This window comes from Mobula hypostoma, chromosome 21 (genome assembly GCF_963921235.1).
Source record: "Mobula hypostoma chromosome 21, sMobHyp1.1, whole genome shotgun sequence".
Lineage (NCBI taxonomy): Eukaryota > Metazoa > Chordata > Chondrichthyes > Myliobatiformes > Myliobatidae > Mobula > Mobula hypostoma.
The window spans coordinates 9,602,820-9,623,594 of record NC_086117.1 but is presented as its reverse complement, the minus strand read 5'-3'; the positions used below and the strand labels follow the sequence as shown (position 1 = coordinate 9,623,594).

General features: G+C 44.1%; 1 long non-coding RNA gene across 1 annotated transcript in view; it reads right to left on the bottom strand.

Moving 5' to 3' along the window:
* LOC134360108 (uncharacterized) overlaps window positions 1-18,022 on the bottom strand; it is a 69,039-nt gene extending 51,017 nt beyond the window's left edge. Inside the window, exon 1 of the long non-coding RNA XR_010021253.1 lies at window positions 17,490-18,022. This is a non-coding gene — a long non-coding RNA (uncharacterized LOC134360108). The remainder of the gene's footprint in view (window positions 1-17,489) is intronic.
* Between the last annotated feature and the right edge of the window lie 2,753 nt (window positions 18,023-20,775).

The window sequence follows — 20,775 nt, the reverse complement described above, 5'->3', positions numbered from 1 at the left end:
ACTGGCGCTGTAAAGCGATGCGGTGACTGCCGCGCCACCATACCGCCAGCAATATGCAGGGAATGGAGAGATGTGGATCACATGCAGGGAGCAGGGATTAATTTAAGTTGGCGTCGGGCTCAGTACAGACACTGTGGGCCGAAGGGCCTGTCCTAGAGCTGCACTCTTCTGTGTTCCCTAAAACAATAGCAACATCTCCACTGGCTCGATCTCGACCCTCTGAACTGATGCAAAAGTAAGTTAACTTCAATCACAGAGGACAGATGAAGAAGAAAAGTATTCACCCAAAAACATCTATCAACATGTCCCCGCCTTAGAATTGGAAGGTTGTGTGTTGAAGTCCCACTACAGGGATATCAAAAGTTCAGATTTCAGCAGGGGACTGAGTCATGCAGTCCTACAGCAAAGACACGGGCCCTTCACACCAATCAAGCCGTCTTCCTAGCCCCTTCTACCTGCACCCAGACCATTTCACTCCACGCCCCGCTCATTCATGTAACTATCCAAATTTCTCTTAAATGGTGAAATCAAACCCACATCTGCCACTTCCACTGACAGCTTGTTCCACACTCACCACGCTCTGAGCGAAGAAGTTCTCCCTCAGGTTCCCCTTAAATATTTCACCTTTCACCCTTAACCTATGACATCTGGTTCTAGTCTCACTCAACCTGAAGGGGAAAATGCCTGCTTGTATTTTCCTTAAGTGAACTCTCATAATTTTGTATACTTCAATACAATCACTTCTCCAGGGAATGAAGTCCGAATCCATTCAACCTTTCCCTCTAACTCAGGTCCTCAAGTCTCAGCAACATCCTTGTAAACTTCCTCAGTGCTCTTTCAAGCCTATTAATATCTTTTTTACTCCAGGTAAATGACCAGAACTGCACACAATACTCTAAATCTGGCCTCTCCAATGTCTTGTACAACTTCAACATGACATTCCGGCTCCTGTCGTCAATGCTCTGAGATAGTTCTGCAGAGGCGGAGCTGTCAGTCAGATGAGGGGTTGAACCAAGCCTTAACCCCATGGTCAGTCCTCTCTCACAGGAAAAAGAATGGCAGGGCAACTACCCCTCGCACCCCACCCACGTGTTCGTTACATATCCAGTCCTTATGTAGATGACCACTCTGTAAGACAGTACTGTGCACAAATTGGCCACTGCATTCCAGAGCCACACAGGCCACGAAAGGAACCTCTTTAGAAGCTTTCCCTGTCTGGGAGGAATAAGTTGGTTTCGTGTTTGATAGCTCACAGACCTCTAAGCCTGCGGAAAGGTCTGCAGATGTAAAAATGACAAAGATCACTGGCTAGAGTTGTCAGGTTACTTACGTAGCAGACATCCTTGAGACTAACCTCAATTTCTTCCACAGGTCACACTGAGCAGTCGTGAGCAATAGTTAAGGTCCATATCTGTTATCTGAACTTGAATGATGAAGGATCTGTTCCATGACAAGTTTATTGTCACCCGGTGGCCCACTCTCCAAACACTGTGAGCCATTTTCCATCCTAATATAATTCATTTCCTGACTTCCATTCTGAGTTGACTGATAAACCTTTCAGTTTAGGCGCTGCTGGTCACTTCTCTCAAGGAGACTCCAAAGGATGTTCACACCAATATAAATATGACTCAGTGTCAGACTGGACCTTTAGAAAAGACCTCACTCTCCCAGCACTTTGCTAATAAACCCAAGGAGAGATTATACCACAAAGTGACAATAATTTATGACCCTGGGGTGAGAGCTTTACCTGAACTCGTGAATGAAACTGGTGGGAGCAGCTGACTGCTCTTTCGTGTGAGCTGTTCTTTCAATCTTACCGAGCTTTAGTACTCTACTGGAGCACTTTAACACACGGCTTTTGTGAAATGTATACCGGCGTTTATATCAGGAGCGGTCTGCACGTGGGAAATACTCACACAACTCAAACTAAAAAGAAATTCTCTGCTTGTAAATGTACCTCCTTGGCCTTCTGTTCAATCCCTCCCCCAGCAAAAATAGTTCATTAACGTTAGGAAATGAAGGAAAAAATGCTTCTTTTAATTGCCTTTCACTGCGACCTTGCTGCCTGCAAAGTTCTCTTGGAAAGCAATGGTCACCTTAGCATTGGGTACACAGCGCCTGAAATACGCAAAGCAAGCTTCCACTTTGTCAAGAAGGTCGGATAAATTTTTACATGAGATTCTGCAAATGCTGGAAATAGAGAGTAAAACACAGCAAATGCTGGAGGGACTCAGTAGGTCAGTTGTGAAGGGTCTTGCCCAAAACATCGACTATCTATTCCTTTCCATAAACTCTGGTAAACATTTTCAGTGCTATTGATTTGAGGGATGACCTTCCAGAGGAGTATAGAATCATAAGGGTATTGGTAGGGTGAGCTCACATCATTCAGAACCTCACCACCCAGGGCATGCCCTCCTCGTGCTACCACCATCAGGGAGGAGGTAGTGGTTGTCCATCGTGGCCGACAATGACAGGACACCTGTGCAGGAGAGCTTTGAAAGTGGAAAAGCCATTGCAAGGGGGCAGTTCCACTGTCTTGATCTCAGAGAACAGGGTCCAGTGGTACAAATAGGCGTCACAAACTGGGATCTTCTTTGGTTGCAGTGGATGACCGTGACGTCTTCTGTGCCTTGTCATGCCCACCACCCTCCACAGAGCGTTGCAGTACCGCCTCCTCGGCCGTAGGATATTGCTGTAGATCTCACCTGCCCAGTCCGCTGGAGCTAGGACAGGCATGTCCTTACCTCATCGGGATATACAGCCACCAGCTATCCTCACCCGGTTTAGCCCAGCTGTCAAAGCAGTGTACCAGGATATGGCCACTGTCACTTGCAAAACAGCTACTTGGAGGCACAGGTGAGTATTGAGTGTCTAGTGGGGGCCAAAGATGAGTGAGCTGCCCCAAAATGGATGTGACAAGCCCCTTCCCCTCCCTGAACAACCCATACACCCCTATCAGCGAGCAGGTACAGGAGCCTATGGTCGCACATTCAATGTTCTAGGAACATCATCTTCCCCTCCATCATCGGATTTCTGAATGGTCCACAAAACCCATCAGCACTATCTCATTATTCATCTTCTGTTCTATTTACTTATTTTGTGACTCATGGTAATTTTTATTTCTGAGACTGTACTTCGCTGCAAAGCAACAAGTTTCATGGCAAGTGTCAATGACAATGAACCTGATTCTGATTATTTTTTGTCCCCGGGGAGAAGGGAACTTAAAACCAGAAGGCGTGGGTTTAAGGTGAGAGGTGAAAAATTTAAAAGGGACCTGAGGGCAACTTCTTCGTGCAGAGGATGGATCGAGCTTCCAGTGAAAGTGGTTGAGGCAAGGGCAATAACAGCCTTTAAAAGACATTTGGGTAAGTACATGGATAGGAAGGGTTTAAAGCAGGGGTTCCCAATCTTTTTTATACCATGGACCTCTGGTGGCCAGTGCTATCATGTTTGCTGCTGTGTGCTGGGGCAGCAGGCTGAGGGTAACAGACACCAACAGAATCAACAAGCTTATTCATAAGGCCAGTGATGTTGTGGGGATGGAACTGGACTCTCTGACGGTGGTGTCTGAAAAGAGGATGCTGTCCAAGTTGCATGCCATCTTGGACAATGTCTCCCATCCACTACATAATGTACTGGGTGGGCACAGGAGTACATTCAGCCAGAGACTCATTCCTCCGAGATGCAACACAGAGCGTCATAGGAAGTCATTCCTGCCTGTGGCCACCAAACTTTACAACTCCTCCTCTGGAGGGTCAGACATCCTGAGCCAATAGGCTGGTCCTGGATTTATTTCATAATTTACTGGCATAATTTACATATTACTATTTAACTATTTATGGTTCTATTACTATTTATTATTTATGGAGCAACTGTAACGAAAACCAATTTCCCCCGGGATCAATAAAGTATGACTATGACTATGACCTACCAATTAACCGAGTGGTCCGTGGATCCCAGTTTGGGCACCCTTGATTCAAAGGGATATCAGGCAAGTGGGATTAGTTTGTTGAGTCCCAGGGTCAGCATGGATGAGTTGGGCTGAAGGGCCTGTTTCTGTGACTTATGGTGAAGGCGAAGGGAAGTCCTGCTTGAAGTTTACAAGATTATGAGAGGCTTAGAGTAGACAGGGAGTGTCTGTTTCCTAGGGTAGAAATGTCTAATACCAGAGGGTGTACATTGAAGGTGTGAGTGGGGTAGGTTCAAAGGGGATGTGAGAGGTAAGTTTTTTTACTCAGACAGTGGTGAAATGCCTGGAATGCACTGCCTGATATGGTGGTAGAGACACATGAATGTGAGAAAGATGGTGGGATATGGACATTGTGTAAGTAGGAGGGATTAGTCTTTGGGCATTTTTGATCTGCTTTTTAGCTGGTTTGGCACAACACTGTGGGCTGAAGGGCCTGTTCTGTGCTGTTCTATGTTCTATCACTATTCTGTCCCTATTGTCAGAACCCAGGAATAACTCTTCTTTTCATTGTTACAACTCTGATAGCAAGTGAACTCGGTCAAATTTCTTACCCAAACGACAGTCCTCCACCCTCCTTTCAGTGTACTGAAAGGTCTCTGCACTGGAGTTCATGGAGCAGGTTAAACTGAGGAACTACAAGAGATACAGGAGGTAATTCCACAAGAGGCAGAGTTTCTGTCCCTCTCTCACAGAACTTCTTCACAGCCAAACACAACTGGTTCCTCATAGCAGGCAGGGCGCTAAAAGTAAATATAACTTCAATAAGTTTTATCATAATAGTGCCAGTAACATTATCCTGTCTTAAATCTGATTGGCTGCCAGTGACTAGTGGGGTTGGTGTTGGGACCACTTCTTTTTACGCTGTACGAGGGGTGATTGATAAGTTTGTGGCCCAAGGTAGAAGGAGTCCATTTTAGAAAACCTAGCACATTTATTTTTCCTACATTTACACACTTAGTCCAGCGGTCGTGGAGCATACGGATCCTTTCTTTGTAGAAGTCGGTGTCTTGGACCTCCAGAAGTGGTCCACAGCAGGGGTGATTGATAAGTTTGTGGCCTAGCGTAGAAGGAGATGAGTTATTAACTTCAAACTTTCTGCATTTTCACTCAAAGAGTTGAACTGCATGTGCATGTAACGAGAGCTGTATAACTCATCTCCTTCTACCTTAGGCCACGAACATATCAATCACCCCTGCTGTGGACCGCTTCTACAAAGAAGGGATCCGTATGCTCCACGACCGCTGGACTAAGTGTGTACATGTAGGAGGGGACTATACTGAAAAATAAATGTGCTTGGTTTTTTTTTTAATTGACTCCTTCTACCTTAGGCCACGAACTTATCAATCACCCCTCGTATGTAAATGATTTAGATGATGGAATGGATGGCTTTGTTGTCAGGTTTGTAGATTATATGAAGATTGGTGGAGGAGCAGGTAGTGTTGAGGAAACAGGTAGGATGCATATGGGCAGATTAGGAGAATGGGCAAGAAAGTGGCAAATGAAATAGAATGTTGGAAAATGCATGGTCGTGCACTTTGGCAGTAGAAATAAACGTTCGGACTATTTTCTCAATGGGGAGAAATTCCAGGAAACTGAGATGCAGAGGGACTTGGAAGTCCTCGTGCAGAACCCTGAAGGTTAACTTGCAGGTTGAGTCAGTGGTGAGGAAGGCAAATGCCATGTTAGCATTCATTTCAAGAGATCTAGAATACAAGAGCAAGGATGTGATGCTGAGGCTTTATAAGGCACTGGTGAGGCCTCACCTTGAGTATTGTGAACAATTTTGGGCCCCTCATCTTAGAAAAGGTGGGCTGGCATTGGAGAGGCCTCACCATTCGTGGATGATTCCAGGAATGAAAGGATTATCATACAAGGAAGGTTTGATGGCTCTGGGTCTTGCTGGAATTCAGAGAATGAGGGGAGTCTCATTGAAACCTTTCGAATGTTGAAAGGCCTAGACAGACTAGATGAGGAAAGGATGTTTCCCTTGGTGGGAGAGTCTAGGACAAGAGGGCACAGCCTCAGGATAGAAGGGGACCCTTTCAAAACGGAGATGCGGAGAAATTTCTTTAGCCAAAGAGCAGAGAATTTGCGGAATTTGTTGCCACATGCAGCTGTGGAGGCCGGGTCGTTGGGTTTATTTAAGGCAGAGATTGATAGGTTCTTGATTGGACACTGCATCAGGGGTTACGGGGAGAGGGCCGGGAACTGGGGTTGAGGAGGAGATAGAAAAAAAGACCAGTATGATTGAATGGTGTAGCAGACTCGATGGGCCAGAAGGCCTAATTCTGCTCCCATTTCATATTGTCTTATGGTCGAAATAAACGTGCACCTCGCACTTCATGTCAACCTGTCAATCGTCAGGCCGTGTCACACTGGATTTGTGCTAGTATTATCTTGTGACGGTATGTGCTGGATCATAACCATACATGCTGTGTGTGACTGTGTGTAGTGTTTTTGATCTTTGGCCTCAGACGAACAATGTTTCACTTAACTGTATACATGTGTTGAGTAAGAATAGAATTGAACTTGACTTGAAATTCCTTATTCCTGGTTGCCTCACCTCTTGCTATGGAGGCTCCATCGCCCGGGATCGAAAGATGCTGCAGAGGCTGTAGAGTCAGCCAGCTGCACCATGGGCAGCGCTCCCCTGCGTTCAGGGCATCTTTGCCAGGTGGTGCCTCACGAAGCTGGCATCCATCCCTAGCGCTCACCCCATCCGGGACATGCCCTCTTTGCATTACAAACTTAAGGGAGGGGGTACAGGAGACTGAAGACTCTAACTCAATATTTTAGGAACAGCTCCTTCTCCTCTGTCATCAGATTTCTGAATGATCCACGAACCCGTTCTTTCTTTGCACTATTTTGCATTGTGGCACAGCAACACACCACAGCAAATTCCTACTGTATGTAAATACATATGGCAAATGATGTTGATCCTTGATCCTTTATTTTTGTAACTTATAGTATTTGTTTATGTCTTGCACTGTACTGCTGCCCTAAGACAACAAATTCCACAACATACACTCACTGGCCACTTTATAAGATACACCTGTACATCTGCACGTTAATGCAAGTATCTAATTAGCCAATCACGTGGCAGCAACTCAATCCATAAAAGTATGGAGACATAGTCAAGAGGTTCAGTTGTTGTTCAGACCAAACCTCAGAACGGGGAAGAATTGCGATCTAAGTGACTTTGAGTGTGAAATGTTTGTTGGTGCCAGACAGGGTGGTTTGAGTATCTCAGAAACTGATGATCTCCTTGGATTTTCATGCAAGTAGTCTCTAGAGAATGACAGAAAGAACAAGAAACATTCAGCAAGTGGTAGATCTGTGGGCAAAAACACCTTGTTAATGAGAGTGGACTAAGAACAATGGCCAGACAAGAAGGTGTCAGTAACTGAAGTAACCACATTGCAACAGTGGTGTGCAGAAGAGCATCTCTGGTTGCACAACACGTCCAACCTTGAAGTGCATGGGCTACGGCAGCAGAAGACCATGAACATACACTCAGTGGTTGTTTCATTAGTTATAGGAGGTATGCCAGTGGTAATAAGCTTGATTCTGATTCGGATTCTTTTGAAAGAAATGCCTTTTCACTGAGAATAAGGACTCCAGGACACAGTGGGAGTCTGCACTCCCAACAGCTGTAGATAAGGAGCCCATAGTCAGCTTCCTTTCTTCCATCGGTGTCCTGTACACCTCCTGTCCACTTTATGTCCTGTTTTCCCACTTAGCAAAGGTGAACTCGCACGAAAAGCACAACATCCTGACGTTGTCCTCATCATTTCCCGAATTAATAAAGTATTTTCTGCTTCTGCTTGCTAATTTATGAAAAAATAATTCTGCTTCATTGCAATGAAAGGTTGGTGTGTTTCATTAAATATTTGCTGATATTTGAGTGACCTTTCCCAAGCCAGTTTTGAAGGCGATAATCTATTGGGTAATGAGGCTGTTTTATCCAAACGGAAGGTCTGAACACAGCTGACAAATGATCCAAACAATTCATCAGGTTCTTTAATTTGGGCTACTAACCCTGGGGAAACTGAAAGGTTGCTGCATTCAAACACAGCGGTTAGTGCGTAGTCACTGGGCCCTCTTCTCAGAACAAAGAGAATAGTTTAATAAAATCCATTACAAAATAGTCTCGTTTATAGATGTTGGAACTTCCAAGATTTATGTCCAAGTTACTATGGGCTGATGCTAATTACTAAATGTCACAGACAATTTGGATATACACTCAGTGGCCACTTTATTAAGTAGTTTCTGTACCTAATAAAGTGACCCTAAGTGTATTGCTGTATGCTCGTGATCTTCTGCTGCTGTATCCCAGCCACTTCAAGGTTTGACATGTTGTACATTCAGAGATGCTCTTCTGCACACCACTGTTGTAACGTGTGGTTATTTGAGTTATTGCCCTCTTCCTGTCAGCTTGAACCAGTCTGGCCATTCTCCTCTGACCTCTCTCATTAACAAGGCATTTTTGCCCACGGAACTGGATGCTTTTTGCTTCTCACACCATTCTCTGTAAACTCTAGAGACCGTTGTGGGTGAAAATTCCAGGAAATCAGCAGTTTCTGAGATACTCAAACTACCCCATCTGGCACCAACAATCATTCCACGGTCAAAGTCACTTAGATCACATGTCTTCCCTTTTCTGATGTTTGGTCTGAACAACAACTGAACCTCTTGACCATGTCTGCATGCTTTTATACATTGAGTTGCTGCCACATGACTGGCTGTTTACCATCTTGGCTGTGCAGACAGAAGAAAAAAAAGGCAGGATGAGTAACAACCAAGGCATTTCTGAGTCTAGGGACTCGACCTGAAACATCGACACTATTTCCCCCCCCAGATGCTGACCGACCTGCTGAGTTCCCGCATTTGTTTGAATTTTCTTTCTCTAAATTTCAGCATCGCATGTTTCCACTGAACAATGCTTCATCTAAGCACAAACATCACACAAGGCCATTCAGCCCATTGTACCAGGTTAGTCCTTCCTGATTTCCAGATACAGTGGTTTCCGATTTAATTGGGCCATCAGTTAATCAGGGTAGCTGCTTATTTAGGACAACTCTTAAAGACCAAAAGCAAATTGAGAAAATAGCCAGATTCCCTTTGTTTATTTGGGACACAATACTTCTTTATTGGGACAGGAGATTGTTGCCAGACAGTTTCTATCTATCATCAGTCATTGACACTTGTTTAACCAATAGACATGACACGTGGCTTAGAGAAAATAGTTTTTAAATAACATCAATTGTGTGTGCTTGTGTTCAAAAACCAGTGATTTTGTCACTGATAGTTGATGAGAAATAAGCAGTAGGACAATTCAGAACAGTTTTGCTCTCTGATTTCAAGCATTCAGGCTTGGAGATGCCAGAAACAGCCAGGAGTGAAAATGAAACAATTTCACTAGTTCAACAAGTTAAGAATGAAAAGAATTTGAAGATATCAACAATCATCTTGAACATTACAATGAAAATGAGGTTTTGGAGGATGCAATCGTCGATAGCGTTGTATGAAGGTGATTCATTATCTGTACAAAGTACTTGTGCTGATTTTGTTCATTTACAATCAATCAAAAAACTACGACAGCGTACACTGGATGAATTCCTCTGTCAATAAATATTAGGAACTAATATACAGTTTTATAATACTATCGATAGCGTTCTAATTTGTTCCATATTTCATTTAAATACACAATTTGTTACTCAGTTAAACGGTAGTTTGTTTATTTTTATAACTTCTTAACTATTTCGATGAAACTTTGGCTAATTGTAGTTGCAGTTTTAAAAAGAAGGTTAAAGTCTGTCAGGAGCCTTGTGGCCCATCAGGCCGGTGCTTATGCTGGTTTCCGTGGCGTGAAGCGACTGAGAGTACGCGACTCCCCCCACCCCCTCCCGACAGGACGCCAGTCTACCCCGAGGTTAACCCCCAGCAGTCGCAGTTTAATTGGTCCAAAATGTACTGGTACCAATGTGTCCCAATTAACCAGAATCTACTGCATTTTAAATTGCTATTAATAATTTCCCACCATACTTCAATAGAGTCTGCCATTGATGTCTACAGCCACACATAGGGAAGGAAACCTTGTGAAGTGAGTGAATATTTTGTTTTTGTCGTTTAATAGGAGAATAAAGGGAGCTTCAACTTCTCTACTTTTCTGCTGTTTCAGAGGAAAGTCATAATCCTCAAGGAAATGTGAGCAAATCCTGTGCTTCTTTGGGAGGGATTCCACTCAGTGACCGTAATGGATCAAGAGCCTTTTCTGAAGCAAGTACGAATGGCCAATATATGTGGGGTTTGCCAGTGGTGCCCACGTTCCATCTATGAATATAAGCATCCCCCCTCCTCTCTCTAATTCCACTCCTGTAACACCCGTCCAACTCAGATCACTCACTACATTCACACCACACTCAAAGTGCTGAAGGAACTCAGCAGGTCAGGCAGTACCTATGCAGAGGAATAAACAGCTGAGACCCTTGATCAGAACTGGAGAGGAAGGGGTAAGAAGCCTGAATAAGAGGTGGGGGGGGGAGGAGTACACCATGGCAGGTGATAGGTAAAGCCAGGTGAGGGGGAAGGTGGATGGGTGGAGGAGGAGGGATGAAGTGAGAAGCTGAGAGGGGATAAGCGGAAGAGGTAAAGGACTGTAGAAGAAGGAATCTGAAAGGAGGGGAGAGTGAACCATGGGAGAAAGGGAAGGTGGAGGGACACCAGAGGGAGCTGATGTGCAAGTGAGAAGTAGATGAGGGGTAAGAGGAGAGCCAGAATAGGGAATGGACAAAGAGAAAAGGGAAAGGGGAGAAATAACTTGAAGTTAAATCGATGCTCAGGTTGCAGACTACCCAGACAGAATATCAGGTGTTGCTCTTTTTGACTACATCCATACACTCTGGGTGGCGGGATAGAGATAACGTCTATACCAAACAAGGTGTAAGGCTCTCCTTCCCTCCACTAGCTGCAGGTCACCCTTGAGCAAGGGTGATCAGGTTCACCAATCAGGCGAAGCCATGGGGGCAGGTGGCGGATGGCCATATGAGCAGCTGGTGCATATCACAAGTCCTGGTTATGCGACCACTGACGCCAGGCAGACAATCTCTGAGGAGAGTTGATAATGGCTGGGGTCACCCATCTTGCAAAGACACTGCCTAGAAGAAGGCAATGACAAACCACTTCTGTAGAAAGATTTGCCAAGAACAGTCATGCTCACGGGACCACAATCATGAAGTCATATGACACAGCACATAATGAAGATGATGATGACATAGGCTGGTTTTCCCATGACACCCAGGGTCTTATTTTGCACAAAAAAAATCTACCTCTGGATGAAACGTTAGAAAGTTCCCCGCACTGCTGCTCATTGCTACTTGATCTTTTAACGTGCAGGAGCTGAGGGCAGAGAGTTCGGAAACATCCTCACCTAACCCATTTCCCTATCGACCCACCAAGTGGACAGAGGCAGCGACTGCCAAGGCGCCAGAACTGAATGGATGTCTGGCTTCCAGCAGTGAAGTTGCTCAGAATCCGGACAACAGGAGTTGTGTGGGGCGCAGCCTTCCTGTTTGCAAACTTTACTTCCTATTGTCCCGATCTTTGATCAAACAAGAATGACAACATTGACAGCTATAAACAGCCATGAGCGTTCAGTTTTTGGCATGTAACCTGAGGGAACATGTGCAGCAGTTTGCACTGTGTTTGATTTATACCTGTTTGTGCGCTTAGAACGTAGAACATAGACAAGTGCTGCACAGGAAACCGGCCCTTTGTCCCACCAGGTCTGTGCCAAGCATGATGACAAATTAAACTAATACCTCCTGCCTGCGCATGATGCATATTGCTCCATTCTCGGCATGTCTAAAACACTCTTCAAGATTCAAGCCTGTTCATTGTCTTTCATCAGTACGCAAATGTAAAGAGGAACAAAGTGATCGTTACTCTCGATCTGATGCAAGCATTTAATAAAGCACAATCAACATAAAGAACTCGATAAAAGAAACACCATAAATATAGATACATACAAATAATGTATACGCATTCAGTGGCCGCTTTAGTTACTCCCTGTACCCAATAAAGGGGTCACTGAGTGTATGTTCGTGATCTTCTGCTACTGTAGACCAACCACTTCAAGATTCGACGTGTCGTGCATTCAGAGATGCTCTTCTGCACACCACTGTTGTAACGTGTGGTTATTTGAGTTACTGTCACCTTCCTGTCAGCTTGAACCAGTCTGGCCATTCTCCTCTGACCTCTCTCATTAACAAGGCTTTTTCACCCACAGAACTGCTGCTCGCTGGATGTTTTGTGTTTATCTCGCTACTCTCTGTAAGCTCTAGAGACTCTTGTGTGTTCCATACACCCATTACTCTATGCTAAAAAAAACTTACCTTTGACATCTCTCCTATATTTTCCTCCAATCGCCTTAAAATAATGCCCCTATTTCTTAACAGTCCGCGAACCCATGAGCACTATCTCACTATTCCTTTGATCTTGCTCTATGTATTTTCTAATTTATAGTCTTTGCACTGCACAGCTGATGTAAAACATCGTACAAGACAGTGATTATTGACCTGACTCAGATTCTACTACATCCTACAGTCCAAAGGGAAGCAGACCAGGAACTGGAGTTCAGGCCAACAATAAGACATAGGAGCAGAATTAGGCTATTTGGCCCATCAAGTCTTCCCCACCATTCCAGAAAGCAGAGAGTCCCTTCACATCAGGTAGTTCTCACTGAACATGACCAACAAATGGGATCAGCACTAGACATGAGACCATAAGACATAGGAGCAGAATTAGGCCATTCAGCCCATTAAGTCTGCTCTACTATTCTATCATGGCTGATTTTATTTTCCCTCTCAACCCTATTCTCCTGCCTTCTCCTAATAACCTTTGATACTCTTACTAATCAAGAGCCTATCAAATTCCATTTTAAAGATAGCCAAAGACTTGGCCTCCACAGCCATATGTGGCAACTAGTTCTACAGATTCACCTCCCTCTGGCTAAAGAAATTCCTCCCCATCTCGGGGACGTCTTTGTATTCTGAGATCGTACCCTCTGATCCTAGGCCAGCGGTCCCCAACCGCCGGGCCGCGGACCGGTACCAGGCCGCAAAGCACGTGCTACTGGGCCGTGAGGAAACGATATGGGTCAGCTGCACCTTTCCTCATTCCCTGTCACGCACTGTTGAATTTGAACATAGGGTTGCCAACTGTCCCGTATTTGCTGGGAGATCCCGTATATTGGGTTAAATTGGTTTGTCCCATACGGGACCGCCATTGTCCCGTATTTCCCCCACTAAGGTAGAGCGTTCCTATGAAACTGTTCGTAAGCCAAAATGGCATAAAGCAAAGAAGCAATTACTATTAATTAATATGGGAAAAATTTTTGAGCATTCCCAGACCCAAAGAATAACCTGACAAATCATACCAAATAACACATAAAACCTAAAATAACACTAACATATAGTAAAAGCAGGAATGATATGATAAATACACAGCCTATATAAAGTAGAAATAATGCATGTGCAGTATAGTCAGGAAGATGAAGGCAAAACTGATTTGTGGGGGAAAATCAGCACATACGCGCATGCGCACGTCACATATGCACACACAGGTGCCGTGCAAGGCTTCATGGTCATGGTAGTCTTTCCTGGGGTAAAGTGTCCCGGGATTTGACTGCTACTTTTGTCTCTTATTTGGGAGTGAGAAAGTTGGCAACCCTAACTGTAAAAGACATGTAGAGGTGAGTTTAACCCTACTTGAACACGGGTGGGGGGGGGGGGTTCAGCCAGTCCGCAAGAATATTGTCAATATTAAACCGGTCCACGGTGCAAAAAAGGTTGGGGACCCCTGTCCTAGACTCTCCCACTATCGGAAACATCCTTTCCATGTCCAATATCAAATAGGATTTAGTGAGATCCACCCTCGTTCTTCTAAACACCAGTGAGTTTAAGTCCAGGGTGACCTGCAATACCAATAATGAGGCCAGCCTCGATCTTATTGAATGATAGAGCAGACTTGAAGCACCAAGGATCCTCCTCCGTCTCCTCTCTCTTATCTTCTTTTATGTATTCTCTCATTCTGAAAATACTCCTTTTGAGGCAAAATAGATGTACCGTGACTGCCTTTACATTTTTCCACTCTGTGACAAACATTTGATATCATCTCTGAGTTGCCACAGCAATCTAAAGGCGAGTTCTTTGAAACTCAACTAGAAAGCTTGAAGTTCATCATTCTTTCCCCATACAAAAAAAAATCCTCAGAGATTATTTTCTTTATAGAAAATATTATTTAATCTTTAAAGGCAGCAGGGAGCATTGTGAGTATTGTGGTTAAGGAGGCTAGATAGGAGGAGAAAAGGTAATGAGGTTTAGAAATTGACATCAAAGCCTCCAGAGATCAGGGGGAAACATGCTATTTCATCTTATTTTATTTAAAGATACACTTACTGATGTTTCCTGACACAACCTTATGACTGCCGAGTTTGCTGGCACATTGTTGGATTTCTGCAACAGCTTTCAATAGAATTCACACAAAAGAACTTGTTAACAAAGAGGCAACTGAGAGCTTTAATCCAAAATAATGCTTTTCTCTCCAGGTTAACTCTCTGTGCCTTGAAAATGCTCATTTTTATAGCCCCTGGCTGCGAATGAACCAAACAGTTCAGAGGACTGCACTGTCCAAATTTCAGACACGTGATACTCTAAACTGCAAGCTACAAATAGCCCTGACGAGGATGTGTGTTATCCTAGGGGAATTTCCTTGGAAGTGCTGGGTTGCGACAGAAGTGTTGACCCTGATTTCAAGAACCTTCACTGAAAGATTTAGAGGCTGGGACACCCTTCCCACACTACTCTTGCTGGGAGTAAACTCGCGAAAGTGGACCCCGGAAAGATGCGCACGTTTATCATCACGGGTGTACAGTTGCCAGGAGAAGGTAAAATAAATATCAACAATTTAAGATGGAGGGAACGGAAGGTTGTTGGAGCAGTGGGTGAAACACAAGCAATAAAAAAATAGTCTTTGCAGTTACAGAGAATGGTTTCATTTTGCAGCATCATTAACCTCAGACGCTCTGGGACAATTTCAGAACCAGAATCACAATCAGAATTATTATCAAGATTCAAGATGGTTTATTAACATTCTTCAGTGTATTGTGGTCATTACTGAGGGATAGTGCAGAGCAGACCAGGACAACAGTATGCAAGACTTTACTGATAACCCTGCTTTTACAGTAGGTGAAATCCTCCCATGTGAGCGTGACTGACTGAGTAGCACAGGAATAACGCTATTGACTACCACTACACGATACACAATGTTCAAAGTTCAAAGTAAAACTTGTTATCAGAGTGCACACATGTCACCACATACAACCCTGAGATACTCTTTCTAAAAGAATCTCAGTGTAAAGGAGAACAAAATGATTATAACTCAGGATCTGATGCAGCACAAGAAAACACAATATGCATAAGAAACACAAAAAAACGTAAAAGCAATCCTATCAAACACAACATTGAAGATAAACCAGTACAGCTCAGGAACAGGCCTTTCAGCCCACAGTTTTGTGCCAAACCAATTAAATTAGCAATCTAGTGGCCCAACTAAACTAATCTCTAATCTAAGCAACACACATCAAAGTTGCTGGTGAACGCAGCAGGCCAGGCAGCATCTCTAGGAAGAGGTACAGTCAACGTTTCAGGCCGAGACCCTTCGTCAGGACTAACTGAAGGAAGAGTGAGTAAGGGATTTGAAAGTTAGAGGGGGAGAGGGAGATCCAAAATGATAGGAGAAGACAGGAGGGGGAGGGATGGAGCCAAGAGCTGGACAGGTGATTGGCAAAGGGGATACGAGAGGATCATGGGACAGGAGGTCTGGGAAGAAAGATGGGGGGTGGGGTCCCAGAGGATGGGCAAGGGGTATATTCAGAGGGACAGAGGGAGAAAAAGGAGAGACAGAGAGAAAGAATGTGTGTATAAAAATAAGTAACAGATGGGGTACAAGGGGGAGGTGGGGCATTAGTGGAAGTTAGAGAAGTCGATGTTCATGCCATCAGGTTGGAGGCTACCCAGACGGAATATAAGGTGTTGTTCCTCCAACCTGAGTGTGGCTTCATCTTTACAGTAGAGGAGGCCGTGGATAGACATGTCAGAATGGGATGTGGAATTAAGATGTGTGGCCACTGGGAGATCCTGCTTTCTCTGGCAGACAGAGCGTCGGTGTTCAGCAAAGCGGTCTCCCAGTCTGCGTCGGGTCTCGCCAATATATAAAAGGCCACATCAGGAGCACCGGACGCAGTATATCACCCCAGCCAACTCACAGGTGAAGTGTCACCTCACCTGGAAGGACTGTCTGGGGCCCTGAATGGTGGTAAGGGAGGAAGTGTAAGGGCATGTGTAGCACTTGTTCCGCTTACACAGATAAGTGCCAGGAGGGAGATCAGTGGGGAGGGATGGGGGGGACGAATGGAAAAGGGAGTCGCATAGGGAACGATCCCTGCAGAATGCAGAGAGAGCGGGGGAGGGAAAGATGTGCTTAGTGGTGGGATCCTGTTGGAGGTGGCGGAAGTTATGGAGAATAATATGTTGGACCCGGAGGCTGGTGGGGTGGTAGGTGAGGACCAGGGGAACCCTATTCCTAGTGGGGTGGCGGGAGGATGGAGTGAGAGCAGATGTACGTGAAATGGGGGAGATACGTTTAAGAGCAGAGTTGATAGTGGAGGAAGGGAAGCCCCTTTCTTGAAAAAAAGAAGACATCTCCCTCGTCCTAGAATGAAAAGCCTCATCCTGAGAGCAGATGCGGCGGAGATGGAGGAATTGCGAGAAGGGGATGGCGTTTTTGCAAGAGACAGGGTGAGAAGAGGAATAGTCCAGATAGCTGTGAGAGTCAGTAGGCTTATAGTAGACATCAGTGGATAAGCTGATAATCTCTAATCTCGCTGCCTACACAATGTCCACATCCTTTGATTTCCCTCACATTCATGTGCCTACTTAAACTGAAATCCCCAAGGTAGCTGCCTTTACCAGCACCTCAGGTGACCTATTCCAGACATCCACCAACCTCTGTGTATAAAACTTGCCCCTCACTTCTCCTTTGCAATTAACTCCTCTCACCTTAAGTGCATATACGAGTATCTGAGTTCGACCTTATATACATAAGATTAGCTTCTATACCTAAACTGATGGTGTTTACATCAGGAGTACCTGTAGATAGGTTACTCTGACAGGAAATGACAAAGTGACATAGTAACTCTCCTAGGTAGCAACAGGGCACATGTTACTGACTTATATGATGTGAAAATTGTTGTTTGCAGCAGCAGTACAGTGCAAAGACATAAAAATTATATAAATTAGAGCCAAAAAAGGAGTAATGGGTTTGTGGACTGTCTAAAAATCTGATAGCAAAGGGGAAGAAGCTGTTCCTGAATTGCTAAAACACAAAAGATGTTCAATTCTTCTCTTTTACTTACAGAATATTCAATAAAGTTGCATTTTTGCCAAAACCTTCAACAAACCTTTGACGGGCGACATTCTCCAGATGGTACGCCTAATTGTATCTTTCACTTCTTTTACGTCATCTTTTTTCTTTCAAGTGTGGTGCTGGTAGTGTTGGAGGCTGTGACCTGCAGTTTGATGGTGTGTTTTTTGAGCCACCCGTTGCTTTGCTGTCTCTGAGATGGTTCCGAGCAGCCTCAAGTTCAAAAACTTAGAGATGAGGTGCCAGCCTGTGATCGACTCCATTTCTCACCGATCTTGCCCATTGAGTGCGGTAGAAGATTGGAAACAGAGAGGCAAGCGCAGAAAGCAAGCCAGTGTCCAACGCCATCTTCCAGCCTCTCCCTCGCTGTTGCCAGAGGAAGGTGTGACAGTCAGTCTCTCTCTCTCTCTCTCTCTCTCCCTCCTTCCTCCCCTCTTATTTGTTGCTCCCTAGGGAAGGCCACTGCATTCCAGTGGTCTCTCTCCCTCAGTGCTGTCGGAGGATGATACCAAAGTTCTGCAGCTTGTGGATTAACTGTAGCTCCTTTTTCCTGCTGCTATTTAGGGTGACTTTGAATCGGGGCAGCCTGCAGACAATAAACACTGAGCTGAACTGAATATGAACTCTTTTGATTTTTTTTGTTTTATTTTCTGTATTTTCACTTGCTCTTTCTTGTTACCACTTACGCAATTTGTTTTTGCACTGGGACGGGGAAGAGTTGATATTTTTTCCCTTGAACAGGTTGCATGATGTTTCTTTGTTTCGTTGCTCTCTGTGGTAATAAACTTTGATAATAAATGTACTTTGAATCCTTTGAAATTAATCAATGCTGGTCAATCCCTTAAATAATCTTAAGATATATCATTGGAAATCAGTCTAATTCTATTCAAAACTTCTTTAATATAGTTCAAAGTTCCAAATAAATGTATCTTATCAAAGTACATATATGTCACCACACACTACCCTGAGATACATCTTCTACAGTAGATGTAAAGAAACATAGTAGGAAAAACTGCACACACAACAAATATAGAGAGACAACCAACGTGCAAAAGCCAACAAATTGTTCAATTTGTAAAGTCCTTGGAAGTGAGTCCATAGGTTATGGCAACACACATCAAAGTTGCTGGTGAACGCAGCAGGCCAAGCAGCATCTCTAGAAAGAGGTACAGTCGACGTTTCAGGCCGAGACCCTTCGTCAGGACTAACTGAAGGAAGAGCTAGTAAGAGATTTGAAAGGGGGGGGAGGGGGAGATCCAAAATGATAGGAGAAGACAGGAGGGAGAGGGATGGAGCCAAGAGCTGGACAGGTGATAAGCAAAAGGGATATGAGAGGATCATGGGACAGGAGGCCCAGGGAGAAGGAAAATGGGGGGGAACCCAGAGGATGGGCAAGGGGTATAGTCAGAGGGACAGAGGGAGAAAAAGGAGAGAGAGAAAGAATGTGTGTATAAAAATAAGTAACAGATGGGGTACGAGGGGGAGGTGGGGCATTAGCAGAAGTTAGAGAAGTCGATGTTCATGCCATCAGGTTGGAGGCTACCCAGACAGAATATAAGGTGTTGTTCCTCCAACCTGAGTGTGGCTTCATCTTTACAGTAGAGGAGGCCGTGGATAGGCATGTCAGAATGGGAATGGGATGTGGAATGAAAATGTGTGGCCACTGGGAGATCCTGCTTTCTCTGGCGGACAGAGCGTAGGTGTTCAGTAAAGCGGTCTCCCAGTCTGTGTCGAGTCTCGCCAATATAAGGAATCTGTTCAGTGTTGGGGTGAGTGAAGTTATCCGCTTTGATTCAAATCCTGATGGCTTGTGAACCCGGTGATGTGAGCTCCTGTGCTCTCTTCCTAAAGACATTGAGGAATAATTCTTATTAAAATTAACAATGCAGCTTGCAGGAGGTGGAGGGGGGGGGGAGGCTTACTCACAGATGTGGAATATTCGACTGAATAGCAGTTGTGATTGGCTTGTGGTATGGTGAAGGGTTCTCCAGGCCAGTACAGTGGGGTTAAGCAGACTGACAATACATCATTACAGCTCACACGTATAATAGCTCAATTTTATAATGAACACTCGCTTCACTTTTATTATTTTAATTACTGTAGTTTTCGAATCAATCATCATCAATTCATTGGTAATTTTAGAATGAAACTTTTCAATTCTGTGGCATAAAGCTTCTTTTGTTAAGATAAATACTTTTGGCTGACATTATGCGTATATTCTCTTAAAAATAAATAGAAGCAAAGTATTTTATTGTTTCGTTTGTGGATCAGAATAGAACAGTGGGAACTGCACTTTAATTTGAGTTTGGCGTTATAATTTCCCTGTTGGTTTCTGGACAAGGTCCTTTAGGAAAATCTCTTATCGTTGTAAATAGGATTCTGTGAAAACAATGAGTTTAATCCATACCTAATTGGATGAAATCATTATGCACTTTCCATCCATTCCCTGACTCTTTCAAGTTCCTGGTTCCTTAGGGATACAGAATACCACTGAACAGGGATGATTGGGTTTCCTCTGGGAGATTTAATACTCCCCATTGTTAAATACACAAATAATCTAATGCAGAGGCTCCTTAATTAGCAGTGAGCGTGGAACATAAACCAGATTTTCTTTGCACTGTTTAAGGATACCTTCCAAAAGGTCATTAGAAAAATTGGTCTTTCACAAAGAACCTTCTTTAATATCTTCAACTTGACGGAGTTCTTTTAATTTATTGACACAGGGTAAATCTCTCAGGATCAAGGAGCTAATTTTGGATCATTATATCGCAGCTTTGTTCTGTCTGCAATTTATTTAATGCCATCTCGTCTTGAAGAGAAGGATTGATTTTTTTTGAAATATGAAATATTCAATAGCCTCTAGAAATTGTAAATATAATTTTTAGTATGAAATATTTAATGGACCATTTGTAAAAGTAATTGCACTATCTGCATCCTCTATCCTTCAAGTCTTTGAGATTCTCACCAGAGCAGACTGACTGTTCCGAGGTAATTTAGAATCATGCCCGCTTTTTGCCAGTCTGAGAGTCGTACTACACAGAAACAGTCCACTCGGCCCAACTTGTGCATGCTGACCATTAAGAAGCAATCTACACTAATCCAATTTTCCCAGCAGTTCATCCCTCGCCTTCTACACTTTGGCAATTTAAGTGCTAATCCAGATATTTCTCCAATGTTGGGAGTGTAATTGGGTAGCGCATCACCAATACCAGCCTACCCATTATCAAGGACATATAGACAGAAATCGGTCAACAATATCATGAAGGATCCCACCCAACCAGTTCATGGACTGTTTGTCCCACCCCCATCATGGAAGAGACTAA